Here is a 14782-nt window from a genome sequence, read left to right as displayed (position 1 = left end):
CATCGAAAAGTGTACTAAGCTCACTTAAAATGCTTTGCTTTGATTGTCCAAATTTTCAGCTATTTATTGTTTTATGTGACAAACCCCACCCATCTGGTACTCCAAGTGGGTTAAAAACAAGATATTTTTACAGTGTCATAGTGTCATACAATATTAGCATGGATGAAGGAATCCAACCCAAAGCCTGGGCGTGTCTGTAAAGGGGAGCCTCGTGGTTACCCATAGAAGCCATTCTTATTCAGATATCTTGAGAGGTCCAGGGACTCCTTTGAAAATTGCCACTTTTTCCTTCGCCAACATTTAGCCTAAATTTTGAGTCTTATTTATCCGTCTTCCCAACAAGCTAGTATGACATGGTTGGTACCAGTGGGTGCCTTGCTAGTTTCATATGACACCAATATCTTCACTCTACCTTTGGGCCTAGCCTAGTTTCATATGACACCAATATCTTCACTCTACCTTTGGGCCTAGCCTAGGTAAGATGGCATCAGTATCTCCACTCTACCTTTGGGCCTAGCCTAGGTAAGATGGCATCAGTATGTTCACTCTACCTTTGGGCCTAGCCTAGGTAAGATGGTATCAGTATGTTCACTCTACCTTTGGGCCTAGCCTAGGTAAGATGGCATCAGTATGTTCACTCTACCTTTGGGCCTAGCCTAGGTAAGATGGTATCAGTATGTTCACTCTACCTTTGGGCCTAGCCTAGGTAAGATGGCATCAGTATGTTCACTCTACCTTTGGGCCTAGCCTAGGTAAGATGGCATCAGTATCTTCACTCTACCTTTGGGCCTAGCCTAGGTAAGATGGCATCAGTATGTTCACTCTACCTTTGGGCCTAGCCTAGGTAAGATGGTATCAGTATGTTCACTCTATCTTTGGGCCTAGCCTAGGTAAGATGGTATCAGTATGTTCACTCTACCTTTGGGCCTAGCCTAGGTAAGATGGCATCAGTATGTTCACTCTACCTTTGGGCCTAGCCTAGGTAAGATGGTATCAGTATGTTCACTCTACCTTTGGGCCTAGCCTAGGTAAGATGGTATCAGTATGTTCACTCTACCTTTGGGCCTAGCCTAGGTAAGATGGCATCAGTATCTTCACTCTACCTTTGGGCCTAGCCTAGGTAAGATGGTATCAGTATCTTCACTCTACCTTTGGGCCTAGCCTAGGTAAGATGGTATCAGTATGTTCACTCTACCTTTGGGCCTAGCCTAGGTAAGATGGCATCAGTATCTTCACTCTACCTTTGGGCCTAGCCTAGGTAAGATGGTATCAGTATCTTCACTCTACCTTTGGGCCTAGCCTAGGTAAGATGGTATCAGTATGTTCACTCTACCTTTGGGCCTAGCCTAGGTAAGATGGTATCAGTATGTTCACTCTACCTTTGGGCCTAGCCTAGGTAAGATGGCATCAGTATGTTCACTCTACCTTTGGGCCTAGCCTAGGTAAGATGGCATCAGTATGTTCACTCTACCTTTGGGCCTAGCCTAGGTAAGATGGTATCAGTATGTTCACTCTACCTTTGGACCTAGCCTAGGTAAGATGGTATCAGTATGTTCACTCTACCTTTGGGCCTAGCCTAGGTAAGATGGCATCAGTATGTTCACTCTACCTTTGGGCCTAGCCTAGGTAAGATGGCATCAGTATGTTCACTCTACCTTTGGGCCTAGCCTAGATAAGATGGTATCAGTATCTCCACTCTACCTTTGGGCCTAGCCTAGGTAAGATGGCATCAGTATGTTCACTCTACCTTTGGGCCTAGCCTAGGTAAGATGGTATCAGTATGTTCACTCTACCTTTGGGCCTAGCCTAGGTAAGATGGTATCAGTATCTCCACTCTACCTTTGGGCCTAGCCTAGGTAAGATGGCATCAGTATCTTCACTCTACCTTTGGGCCTAGCCTAGATAAGATGACATCAGTATGTTCACTCTACCTTTGGGCCTAGCCTAGGTAAGATGGTATCAGTATGTTCACTCTACCTTTGGGCCTAGCCTAGATAAGATGACATCAGTATGTTCACTCTACCTTTGGGCCTAGCCTAGATAAGATGGCATCAGTATATTCACTCTACCTTTGGGCCTAGCCTAGATAAGATGACATCAGTATCTTCACTCTACCTTTGGGCCTAGCCTAGGTAAGATGGTATCAGTATGTTCACTCTACCTTTGGGCCTAGCCTAGATAAGATGACATCAGTATGTTCACTCTACCTTTGGGCCTAGCCTAGATAAGATGGCATCAGTATATTCACTCTACCTTTGGGCCTAGCCTAGATAAGATGGCATCAGTATGTTCACTCTACCTTTGGGCCTAGCCTAGATAAGATGACATCAGTATGTTCACTCTACCTTTGGGCCTAGCCTAGGTAAGATGGTATCAGTATCTCCACTCTACCTTTGGGCCTAGCCTAGGTAAGATGGTATCAGTATCTTCACTCTACCTTTGGGCCTAGCCTAGGTAAGATGCCATCAGTATCTTCACTCTACCTTTGGGCCTAGCCTAGGTAAGATGGCATCAGTATGTTCACTCTACCTTTGGGCCTAGCCTAGGTAAGATGGCATCAGTATGTTCACTCTACCTTTGGGCCTAGCCTAGATAAGATGGCATCAGTATGTTCACTCTACCTTTGGGCCTAGCCTAGGTAAGATGCCATCAGTATCTTCACTCTACCTTTGGGCCTAGCCTAGGTAAGATGGCATCAGTATGTTCACTCTACCTTTGGGCCTAGCCTAGATAAGATGGCATCAGTATGTTCACTCTACCTTTGGGCCTAGCCTAGGTAAGATGGTATCAGTATCTTCACTCTACCTTTGGGCCTAGCCTAGATAAGATGGCATCAGTATGTTCACTCTACCTTTGGGCCTAGCCTAGATAAGATGGCATCAGTATGTTCACTCTACCTTTGGGCCTAGCCTAGATAAGATGGCATCAGTATGTTCACTCTACCTTTGGGCCTAGCCTAGATAAGATGGCATCAGTATGTTCACTCTACCTTTGGGCCTAGCCTAGGTAAGATGTCATCAGTATGTTCACTCTACCTTTGGGCCTAGCCTAGATAAGATGGCATCAGTATGTTCACTCTACCTTTGGGCCTAGCCTAGGTAAGATGGCATCAGTATGTTCACTCTACCTTTGGGCCTAGCCTAGGTAAGATGGCATCAGTATATTCACTCTACCTTTGGGCCTAGCCTAGGTAAGATGGTATCAGTATCTTCACTCTATTTTTGGGCCTAGCCTAGATAAGATGGCATCAGTATGTTCACTCTACCTTTGGGCCTAGCCTAGGTAAGATGGTATCAGTATCTTCACTCTATTTTTGGGCCTAGCCTAGATAAGATGGCATCAGTATGTTCACTCTACCTTTGGGCCTAGCCTAGATAAGATGGCATCAGTATGTTCACTCTACCTTTGGGCCTAGCCTAGATAAGATGGCATCAGTATGTTCACTCTACCTTTGGGCCTAGCCTAGATAAGATGGCATCAGTATGTTCACTCTACCTTTGGGCCTAGCCTAGGTAAGATGTCATCAGTATGTTCACTCTACCTTTGGGCCTAGCCTAGATAAGATGGCATCAGTATGTTCACTCTACCTTTGGGCCTAGCCTAGGTAAGATGGCATCAGTATGTTCACTCTACCTTTGGGCCTAGCCTAGGTAAGATGGCATCAGTATATTCACTCTACCTTTGGGCCTAGCCTAGGTAAGATGGTATCAGTATCTTCACTCTATTTTTGGGCCTAGCCTAGATAAGATGGCATCAGTATGTTCACTCTACCTTTGGGCCTAGCCTAGGTAAGATGGCATCAGTATGTTCACTCTACCTTTGGGCCTAGCCTAGGTAAGATGGCATCAGTATGTTCACTCTACCTTTGGGCCTAGCCTAGGTAAGATGGCATCAGTATGTTCACTCTACCTTTGGGCCTAGCCTAGGTAAGATGGCATCAGTATGTTCACTCTACCTTTGGGCCTAGCCTAGGTAAGATGGCATCAGTATCTTCACTCTACCTTTGGGCCTAGCCTAGGTAAGATGGCATCAGTATGTTCACTCTACCTTTGGGCCTAGCCTAGGTAAGATGGCATCAGTATCTTCACTCTACCTTTGGGCCTAGCCTAGCTAAGATGGTATCAGTATCTTCACTCTACCTTTGGGTCTAGCCTAGGTAAGATGGCATCAGTATGTTCACTCTACCTTTGGGCCTAGCCTAGGTAAGATGGCATCAGTATGTTCACTCTACCTTTGGGCCTAGCCTAGGTAAGATGGCATCAGTATGTTCACTCTACCTTTGGGCCTAGCCTAGGTAAGATGGCATCAGTATCTTCACTCTACCTTTGAGCCTAGCCTAGGTAAGATGGCATCAGTATGTTCACTCTACCTTTGGGCCTAGCCTAGGTAAGATGCCATCAGTATGTTCACTCTACCTTTGGGCCTAGCCTAGGTAAGATGGCATCAGTATCTTCACTCTACCTTTGGGCCTAGCCTAGGTAAGATGGCATCAGTATGTTCACTCTACCTTTGGGCCTAGCCTAGGTAAGATGGCATCAGTATCTTCACTCTACCTTTGGGCCTAGCCTAGCTAAGATGGTATCAGTATCTTCACTCTACCTTTGGGTCTAGCCTAGGTAAGATGGCATCAGTATGTTCACTCTACCTTTGGGCCTAGCCTAGGTAAGATGGCATCAGTATGTTCACTCTACCTTTGGGCCTAGCCTAGGTAAGATGGCATCAGTATGTTCACTCTACCTTTGGGCCTAGCCTAGGTAAGATGGCATCAGTATCTTCACTCTACCTTTGAGCCTAGCCTAGGTAAGATGGCATCAGTATGTTCACTCTACCTTTGGGCCTAGCCTAGGTAAGATGCCATCAGTATGTTCACTCTACCTTTGGGCCTAGCCTAGGTAAGATGGTATCAGTATGGAACTTGTTGGAATAGCGTGATCCTCCCACGTGCTATGTCCTACCGGTGAAGCTTCCCCTGTCAGGTGAAAAGAAGCGGATGGCTACTGCCCATGTCTCAGAGGAAGCATGGAGCCAGTTTCGGCTCTCCCCAGATCAGCAGAGGATGGAGCAGCAACCAGGATAAATACATTAAAATTAGCACTAATGGGGGATACTAATTGGATAAAAAAAATCGTGGGAAAAAAAATATATATAAAAAAAAAAAGAAAACACTGTAAAAAGTTAGATAAAGTTAGTTTTCATGACTGTCAACAACAAAAGGTCAATCAATAGCTTTGTTGCTGGTCTCCTGCAAAGCATCTTTCAGTCAGTTATGTAAAGACAATTAGCCTAAATGTCCTGTATGCTTGTAAGTATGTAAGCGTTCTCTGATATGGCAGTTCTCCATCTGTGTTACATTGTAACCGTTCTCTGATATGATATATATATATATATATATTTCCATCTGTACACATTTTTAAAGTGGCAGGGTATGTTAGGCCTAGTTGTTTTGCAGCTAAACTTAAAGTTAAGTCTTCAACATATTGGATGGCTTCCATGACAAGATGCAAGCCTTGCATCTTGTCTGAAACATTTCTTTGCATGGCTCATTATGCTTCCATAATGGAACAGGTAGCCTGCAGTGCTTTTCTACAGTATATGTACTTTATAATGAACATCTTTTCAAGCTAAAGCCAGGCAGTGTTGTAGCAGGAGAGAAAAACACACTTGGCTCTTAAAAAGGCCTACCAGTGCACCGCAAAGAATATATGAATAGAAATCAGATAATATCAGTGCAGTTTGATGGTAGGAAAAAACAACCACCTAAAATCACTGTAATCCCAAGACGGAAATTATTACTATATTTATTATAATAATAATAATAATAATTATTATTAATAATATTTTTTTATTTGCATGTATTCATATTCATATTTTATTTTATTTTCATTTATTATTGTTATGATGATGATATTATTATTATGATTATTATTGATCTGATCTGGCACTTAACGTCAGCACCTGCATCATCCTTTCATTTTTCAGATAGCCTTTTTAAAAGTAATAATAACAAGAATAACAACAACAACAACAACAATAATAATAATAATAATAATAATAATAATAATAATAATAATAATAATATTAATAATAATAATAATACTAATACTACTAATAATAATAATAAATGGTCAACTGGCACATCACATAAAATTATACTGAAGTAACTTTTACATATTTTTCTATGATTGTTAGATGTTTATGGATTCACTGTAGTGCACTATGAAAAAATATTTGCAAATACAGTACTATTAGGATCAGATCTTATCAGTAGCATCAAACATCAGCTCCTCTGGCCCCCAGGATGTGGCTGGGGGCCCTGGTTTTGGTGCGGCCTCCTTCTAGGAAGTGTGCTGAGAAACCTCCACCCATAGGTTGACTTCAAGGCTTACATTCCTGTGGGCTTTCCTGTGCTGAAAATAGGGCCTTATTTGCGCGCAGGTGTGTGTGTGTGTGTGTGTGTGTGTGTGTTGTGTGTGTGTACGTGTCTAAGCGTGATTGTGTGCATTGATGTGTACATTCCTGCATAAATGATTGCAGGTGTGTGTGTGCGAGGGCATGTGTGTGTGTGTGTGTGTGTGTGTGTGTGTGTGTGTGTGTGTGTGTGTGTGCGTGTGCATGCGTGCGTGCGTGCCTGCGTGTGTGTGTGTGTCTGTGTACGAGTCACAGTGAGCTCTCTGCGATTTCTCACACGGGCAGATTTCTGCTGAGTGCACGTTTCCACTTTGCTTTAGTCAATACTCTGCCTGTTAAAGAAGAGCTATCATCAATATAGCATTTTACACCATCAAGGTGTAGAGAGGCTGTCAGCACATCTGTCAGCACTTTTACAATCATATTGCCAAAATGACTTTGCAATTGTTGTTATAGCAGAAATATGTTTTTTTCTCTCCCATATAACACCATGCGCCTCCACAGCACATCGGCTTGCATCCCCCCCCCGGCGCCCATGTGTTTTACATGTGCTTCAGCGTTGCCGCTCCTTGACAGTTTTCATTAAATACGGTGCAGCACTGAAAAGAATTGTGCAAACGATGCCATGACAACCTGGCATGTCTGCCTCCTCTTTATGTCCACAGACAGCTGTCCCCTCGGACACTGCTCCACTTCACCTATAGAGGCTACATTCCTCTGTGTGTGTGTGTGTGTGTGTGTGTCTGTGTGTGTGTGTGTGTGTGTGTGTGTGTGTGTGTGTGTCTGTGTGTGTGTCTGTGTGTGTGTGTGTGCACAGCCTGGTCACCAGACTAAAATGCCAGCGTGGGACGTTTTTCTGCAGTCCACAGACACATTGAATATCAGTAGTTTGCCTATCACATTTCTAGATATGTGAATATCAATAATGTCATAGAGTCTGCTATTGAGAGAGGACGGTGGCCACTAAGTATAGTGGCAAACTAAAAGGAAAACCTTCCTTTGCCTTTCTTTTTTTTTTATACTTTATTTTTGTAAATCTTCATGAAACAAAGCACAAGTAGAACATAATGGAAAAACAAATAAAACAAAAACTAAACTAAAACAAAACAAAACAAAACAGACAGTTGGTCACCTTTACATACATAGACTTACTGGTGGGGGTTTCAACTCAGTTCGTACATGTAAACACAATCCATTTCTCCCAGTACTTGGAATACTTGTCAAGCTGTAAGTTCAAAGAAAAGGTAATTCTCTCCATGCTCTGTATGTTGGTCACTATTTCTGTCCAGTCAGTCTTTGTTGGAGGATCGGACTGCAGCCACTTTCTTGTTAAAGCTTTTTTGCTGGCTGCCAGCAGTATTTTTAAGAGATATCTGTCCTGTGACATCAAGTCGGTTGCAATGTTACCCAGGTAGATTGTAGGGAAAGAGCAATCAGTTTCTTTACCAAAGATATCCTTTATTGCTTGTGATACCTCCTGCCAGTATGTCTGGATGGAAGGGCAACTCCAAAATATATGGACGTGGTCTGCCAGTTGTTCTCCGCACTTCCTCCAACATAGACTCCTTCCCAGATCACCCATCTGTAAACCTTTTAACTTAGGAGTTATAAAATACCTCATCAAATTCCGCCAACAAAATCCTCTCCACAAACCCGAGCTGGTGGAGGTAGATTGTACGTAGCACATTTTCATCCAGTCCTCCTCTGAGATTACAATTCCAGACTCTTTTTCCCATTTTAGTCTAACCTTATTTGTTGTGTGTTTCTTCATGGATTGAATATTTGAGTACAGTATTTTCCTTTGCCTTTCTTAAAGTCCCTGGAAACCAAAATCCACAAAAACGTTCTAACTATGTTATTTAGGGTCTTATGTTAGTAATTTTGTGCCTCAGAAATTATTATACATTACTTTCAACCCAAAGCCTTAAAATCGACACTTTTCTACAAGATTCTACAAAGTACTTCCTCATTGAAGACAGCAGTGCGCGAGGTGCTAAAACGCAGGAGCTTATGACGTCATAAGCTCTATATAACCTTTGTACATGCGCGCAATCTGCCCTTCTCCTTTTGTCCGTTCTTTGCCCCCAGTGACAGCGCTCCCTCAGTGTCCGTCTGCCTCCCACTCTGTGCCGAGCGCTATGCTGCTCGCTCTCTCTCTCTCTCTCTCTCTCTCTCTCCTCTCCTCTCCTCTCTCTCTCTCTCTCTCTCCTCTCCTCTCCTCTCCTCTCCTCTCCTCTCCTCTCTCTCTCTCGGGACTAGTGTGAGAGAGAGCACAGAGAGAGACACACAGCCTGGTGACGCGAGGTTACTCACACATACGCACACACACACTGCGCTGTGCAGTCGCAGCAACATCTCTCCCTCTCCGAGCAACGAACACACGCACGCACACACACACACACACACACACACACACACACACACGCACTGGATCTCTCTTTCTCCGTTTTCCTCCCCCCCCTCTGTCTCGCGCTCTCTCTCTCTCTCTCTCGGAGGAGAGAAATGTCCCTGCTGCAGACGGGACACGCCCACACAGTCCGCGGGAGAAAATACACTCTAAAAAGTAAGTGATTCTCATGACTTTTGCCAGACTGTCAAACCTAAATTTATATACTTTGCGACGTTCATCATCGTTCAAATTTGGCTGGTGGCTTATTAACATAGGGTCCTGTGATGTGATGAACTCAAAATGCTAAATAATAAAGAAATATTTCTGGTTTCCAGGGACTTTAAAGTAAAGTTTCTCACTCGTGATTTCCAAAAGGCAAAGTCCATAATCCACATGAAACAAGTGAGGCAGGTGGCAAATGAAACAACAGACCATTTATTCCACAAACTTAAATTGTCAATTACAAAAAATACAACGTCTCTACGTGGAGTTAAAATCTAACTTGACTGTTCTTCAGCCCTATATGCATAAAACAATACATTTCTCATTGAAATGCTCACGGTAAGAAAACTGTTGCTCCATTGAAAACCTTCCTACTGAAGCACATAAATCCAATACGTGTAGAGCACATACACAGGAATGAGTTCCCAAGTAGCACTTGGGTTCATCAGGGGAAAAGTCTATGCGGATTTAGAATGGAGATTTCACTAGAATGCATCAAATAAGGTCTGTGGTTAACAAAGGTTTATGGGAGCGCAAATTTGGGGTCAGCAGGATCATCTTCACAAACGTGAATAACTTTTATGACTTTTGGAACGTAAATGCGTTCTTAGATAAGCAACCTACAGTATATTACTAAATTACTGCTAGAACATCACACAAATGAAAGGTTAGAATAACAAATTAATACATTAGTTTTGATAAAAGTGCTTGTGACATTTCACATGTGGGATTGACTTACTGAACATTTATCCCACTTTGTAGGAAATACTGGGATCTATTGTTATAGGCTATCACCATCCAGGCTATGAATACTGAGATGAACTGCCCAGCCCTACAGTACCATGTGTGTACTGTATACTGTGTATACCCTGCCACAAAGCATTAGCACACAAATATAATGAGAAGCCATGAGGTCAGATCTAATTGGAGTGTGTTGTGCATTGAGGTAGGTGTATAATGAGGTAGGTGTATAGTGGGAACTGTGGCATCATGCATGTGAGGAGTGGGCAGCTGTTTATTATGGGCTGTTTTATGACATGAGGACAAACAGAGCTCTATCAGTATAGAGACAGTCGGCATTTGTGGGAACGCCCACAAAATGTTACACGGCTGGCGTGCGAGTGGGGTAAAACCGCCCATATATCTCAATAGGCTGACTCACCAAAGGAAGGTGCTGCGGCTCTAAACTACAGGTTTGGGGATTCTAGAGCAGAACACAAGACGTCTGTTCAGATGTGCATTTACTGCGGTGGTTAAATCCCCGATCGTGTGTGCCTGGGCTGGGCTAGCAGCTAAATGCTAACTTTGCTGAATGGATAGAACGGGGGATTTACCCCACCCTGTCCATGCCCCCAGCCAGGCTGAGCCAGCTGACCCGACCAAATTTTTTTTTTACAAATGCTTTTATTTTATATTGTTGGCAAATGTCCATGGTATAAGCCGGATAATCAACTCCTAGGTGTGCATTATATGATTTTAATGCGTGGTTATTTGCCTCCATCCACCACGTCGTGCATTAAAATCATACAACGCACACCTAGTCATTGATTATCCCTTACATGCAGTGCACTCTTGGCCCAGCACAGAAGCTGCAGGGAATGGAAACAGATGGAAGAGTGAGATTTGCATTGGGACAGCTCCCTCTGTAGGCTGTGTGCGGTGCCTCAGGCTATGTCATTTGCATTGACAAATGAACAAATGAAATGACTCCTTCTCCCCTTGAGCGGCTGTATATGACTCACTAAGGCTTATAGACAGTGATAAGTTGTGAAGGGCTGTACAGAGGGATAGGCCAATTCTAATGACATGGGGATTGGTTTATCCTAAGAAGCATATGTTGACAAATATGCTTCCATTTTGTTTTCATGCGATTTGAGATCCTTCTGGTTCTTTACTGTAGATTGAGATGAATGATTCAACATCTTAGGGAATGCAACAGAGTAATTCTCTGCAGGCTGGGCAATATATCAATATTATATCAATATATCGTGAGAGTAGATATCGTCTTAGATTTTGGGTATCGTTATATGGTGATATGGCATAAGTGTTGTCTTTTTCTGGTTTTAAAGGCTGCATTACAGTAAAGTGATGTAATTTTCCTGAACTTACCAGACTGTTCTAGCTGCTCTATTATTTGTCTTTACCCACTGAGTCATTAGATCCACATTACTGATGATTATTTGATCAAACATCGCATTGTGTAAAAGCTCAATCAGGTTCATTATGCCTCCTTAGTTCAAATGATAGTTTTTGTTTCTTTTAAACAGACAAATGTGTAGTAGATGTTTTTTTTAACCTTGACAGTTTAGAGTCTAAACTGTCAAGGTTAAAAAAAACATCTAACATCTAAATGTCAGTCTAAACTTTAGACTGACATGTGACATGTGACTGTGACGTGTCAACAGCTGTTTTGAGCAGGCGTGGCCGGCCTGACAGATCTGACAGATCTGTCAGGCCGGCAACCCAACCCCCCCCCCCCCATCCCCCGCGCCGCCGTCCGATGTCATCTGGAGAAGAGAGTCCCAGGTGTGTGAGCACACCTTTGAGAGACATGTCAGAGCATGACACAAACACGGCTAGGGGCTTTGGGTTAGATTCCTTCATCCATGCTAATACTGTATGACACTGTAAAACAAATTCTTATTTTTAACTAGGGCTGGGTTCAAAAAATCGATTCTCCGATTTTTAATCGATTTTCATTTTAATCCTCGATTATCGATTCATATGTCCAGAGATCGATTTTTTTTTTTAATTAATTTTTTTTTTTTTTTTTTTTTTTACTAAACAGGCTAAAAGGCTACATGAATGGAAATGTTTGATCATTATTAACACATTCACTGCCAGACGTTTTTTTTTTACTGTAGTTAGCTTCTGCCAGAGGTTTTTTTTGAGGATTCTGGCTCATCTTTCAAGATCCGACGATTCTTTTCTGCTAAGATTTTGTGAACACACAATATCTCAAAAGAACTAATAGAATGTGTGCTTTCTCTGTCTAAAAGAGTTAGTTTGTAGAGTTAGTAGTTATGTAAGCATTAGCAGTTGAATACAGCATGGTTTCAGCGTCAGAAAAATTATTCAGAGATAAACGGCTTTTTGTGAAATTCGATAGAACAGTCACTTTAACCATTCATTTTTGGCATCAGTAAGAGTCAGACATCTAAACAATAGTTTTGAACAGTAATTTCCTCCATAACAGCAGGAAACCCCCCTCTGCTTCCAACTCCTCCCTCCGTGTGTGTTCTCCTCCTGCCTCCCTGGCTCTCCAGCGGGCGTGTCACAACGAAGTTGCTGCTGCCTGGCTGCTGCCTGTTTGCGCGGCCGCTGTTTGAGGAAGTCTGGGTGGACTCGCTCGTTTCGTGGAGTTTTGGTTGAGAGCTTTGATGCGATTCTGGTCATATTTATGCTGCGTGTTTCAAAGTGTGCATCCAATCTATTCTTGGAACCCCCCACCGTTGCCACCGCTGTGCATCAGCGTGAAAGTGAAAGCGTTTTCGCCATCAATTTTACAGTATGAGAACGGCTTCCTCGCGCTTTTCCCTCCAGTTTTGGGTCGCCTCTTTCTACTGTGGAGAGACATGTCGACACTCAGTGGGTCGGTAAAATAGATTATACACATTCAATACCTCCAATTCTGGTGTAGGAGACGTAAAAGGGTTAGATCAACGTCCCACCGTCAAAAAAAAAATTGATTCTGAAAACGTGTTAACACGTCGTTGGCAGTCAACAGCTGGATTCTGAAAACGTGTTAACACGTCATTGGCAGTGAACGTGTTAATATCTACTTTTAGAAATTATATAGGCTGAAATCAAATCACTGTGCATAATTGTGAAAGTGTCTTTATTGACAGATGAAAAGGCTGTTATTTACCCTTTGTCACCACGTGGTGAGTAAATATATGTGTAACTAAAACCATTAAAATTGACAACAGGTCTGCAACTTTTTTCCCCATGTATCTACTTGGCTGGTTGGAAACCCCTGTGTTACATAACTGGACAGTCATGTAATTCAGGGTACAGCTCAAAAACCACGTTTTGGTATCACTAACCAAATCAATATTGAAAATTGATCGAATCGGAATCGAATCGAATCGAATCGAATCGAACCGAAATGAATCGATTCGCAACCTTGTGAATCGGAATCGAATCGATTCTTGAAATTTGAACCAATACCCAGCTCTATTTTTAACCCACTTGGAGTACCAGATGGGTGGGGGTTGTCACATAAAACAATAAATAGCTGAAAATTTGGACAATCAAAGCAAAGCATTTTAAGTGAGCTTAGTACACTTTTCGATGTAAAAAAACAAAAACATGGTAACACTTTATAATAACTATTAGCAAATACTTAATACATACTAAGCATTTGCATGAGCCTGTTCATAAGGGGGCACACACACACACACACACACACACACACACACACACACACACACACACACACACACACACACACACACACACACACACACACACACAGATGATGATGTCAGTGATGTCATGAGGGGGCACACATACACAAGGAGGCATTGTGACATCACTAATGATGTCGTCAGTGATGTCGTAGGACTGATGATGTCATTAGTGATGTCATAAGGGGGCACACACACACCTGTGCGCATGTCAACTTAAAGGGACAATCCACTGAAAAACAATGCTAATTTATTTTGCACATAATCTCACGCATATCCGAAAAACTACAAACCGTTTTGCAGACTTTCATTTAGTTTGACAGGTATTGAGAGTTGATTTGAGTAAAGTTGTGGACCAGTGATGTCATTCATGCACAAATGACATCACTGGTCCACAACTTTACTCAAATCAACTCTCAATAACTGTCAAACTAAATTAATGACTGCAAAACTGTTTACATTTTTTGAATATGTGTGAGATTATGTGCAAAATAACTCTGCATTGAAAATCGGCAGAATGTTCCTTTAAGGGCAATAACATTGTGTGAGCAACACACACACCCGCAGGGCTTGAACCCCAAATAAATACATTATAAATGATCTTAACTGTGTTTATGAATTTCTTACAAATGCTTAGTAATGTATGAACAATGCTTTATAAATGATGAATTAAGTACTGTATTTATTAATACTTAACTAATGCTTAAAAAGTCTGTATTATAAAGTGTTCAATTTTGCATATCATGATATATCGTGTTGTCTTTTCCTCGCCTGCATTACAGTAAAGTGGATGTCATTTTCTGAACTTACCAGACTGTTGTTCTAATATTTGCCTTGACCCACTTAGTCCTTATATCCACAATACTGATGATTATTGATCAAAAATCTCATTGTATTAACATTTTGTGAAAGCACCAATCGTCATCCCTACAGTAGTGTCGCAATATTTATATTGAGGAATAAGTTAAAAAAATATTGTGCTCTTTGATTGTGTCCATATGGCCCAGCCCTCTGAAGTCGAGAGACTGCCTCCCCAACACACATTTAGCTTTTCCTGCTATTTGTTGAGCTTTCTTTCTGTGAGATGCACGTCATTCTGATTGGCTGCAGCTGGCATTGCGAGCGTTGCTAGGGTGTTTAGGAGGGGGATATATGTCATGTGGGGGAGGCAATGTGCTAGCTGTGTCAACAAGCTCTAATTGTTTTTAATAGCTAGTTGTCCTCAAAAAGCCAGCGGTGATTATAGTAAGCTGTAGGCATGACACATAATGATGAGGAGATGTAGGATGTGATCAGTGTTTCCCATACATAAAGGAATTTGTGGCGGGCTGCCACAATAATATTTTGACCGCCA

At 42.2% G+C, this 14782-nt stretch overlaps 1 protein-coding gene across 1 annotated transcript in view; it reads left to right on the top strand.

The window, feature by feature from the left end:
* arhgef10la (Rho guanine nucleotide exchange factor (GEF) 10-like a) overlaps positions 1-14782 on the top strand; it is a gene marked incomplete at both ends in the record, with an annotated part of 249251 nt that overhangs the window by 3980 nt on the left and 230489 nt on the right. The gene's annotated exons all lie outside the window — the stretch shown is intronic.

This window comes from Poromitra crassiceps (assembly GCF_964638095.1).
Source record: "Poromitra crassiceps genome assembly, chromosome: 27".
Lineage (NCBI taxonomy): Eukaryota > Metazoa > Chordata > Actinopteri > Beryciformes > Melamphaidae > Poromitra > Poromitra crassiceps.
The sequence above is the reverse complement of the archived record's forward strand: the minus strand, read 5'-3'. Positions and strand labels throughout refer to the sequence as shown.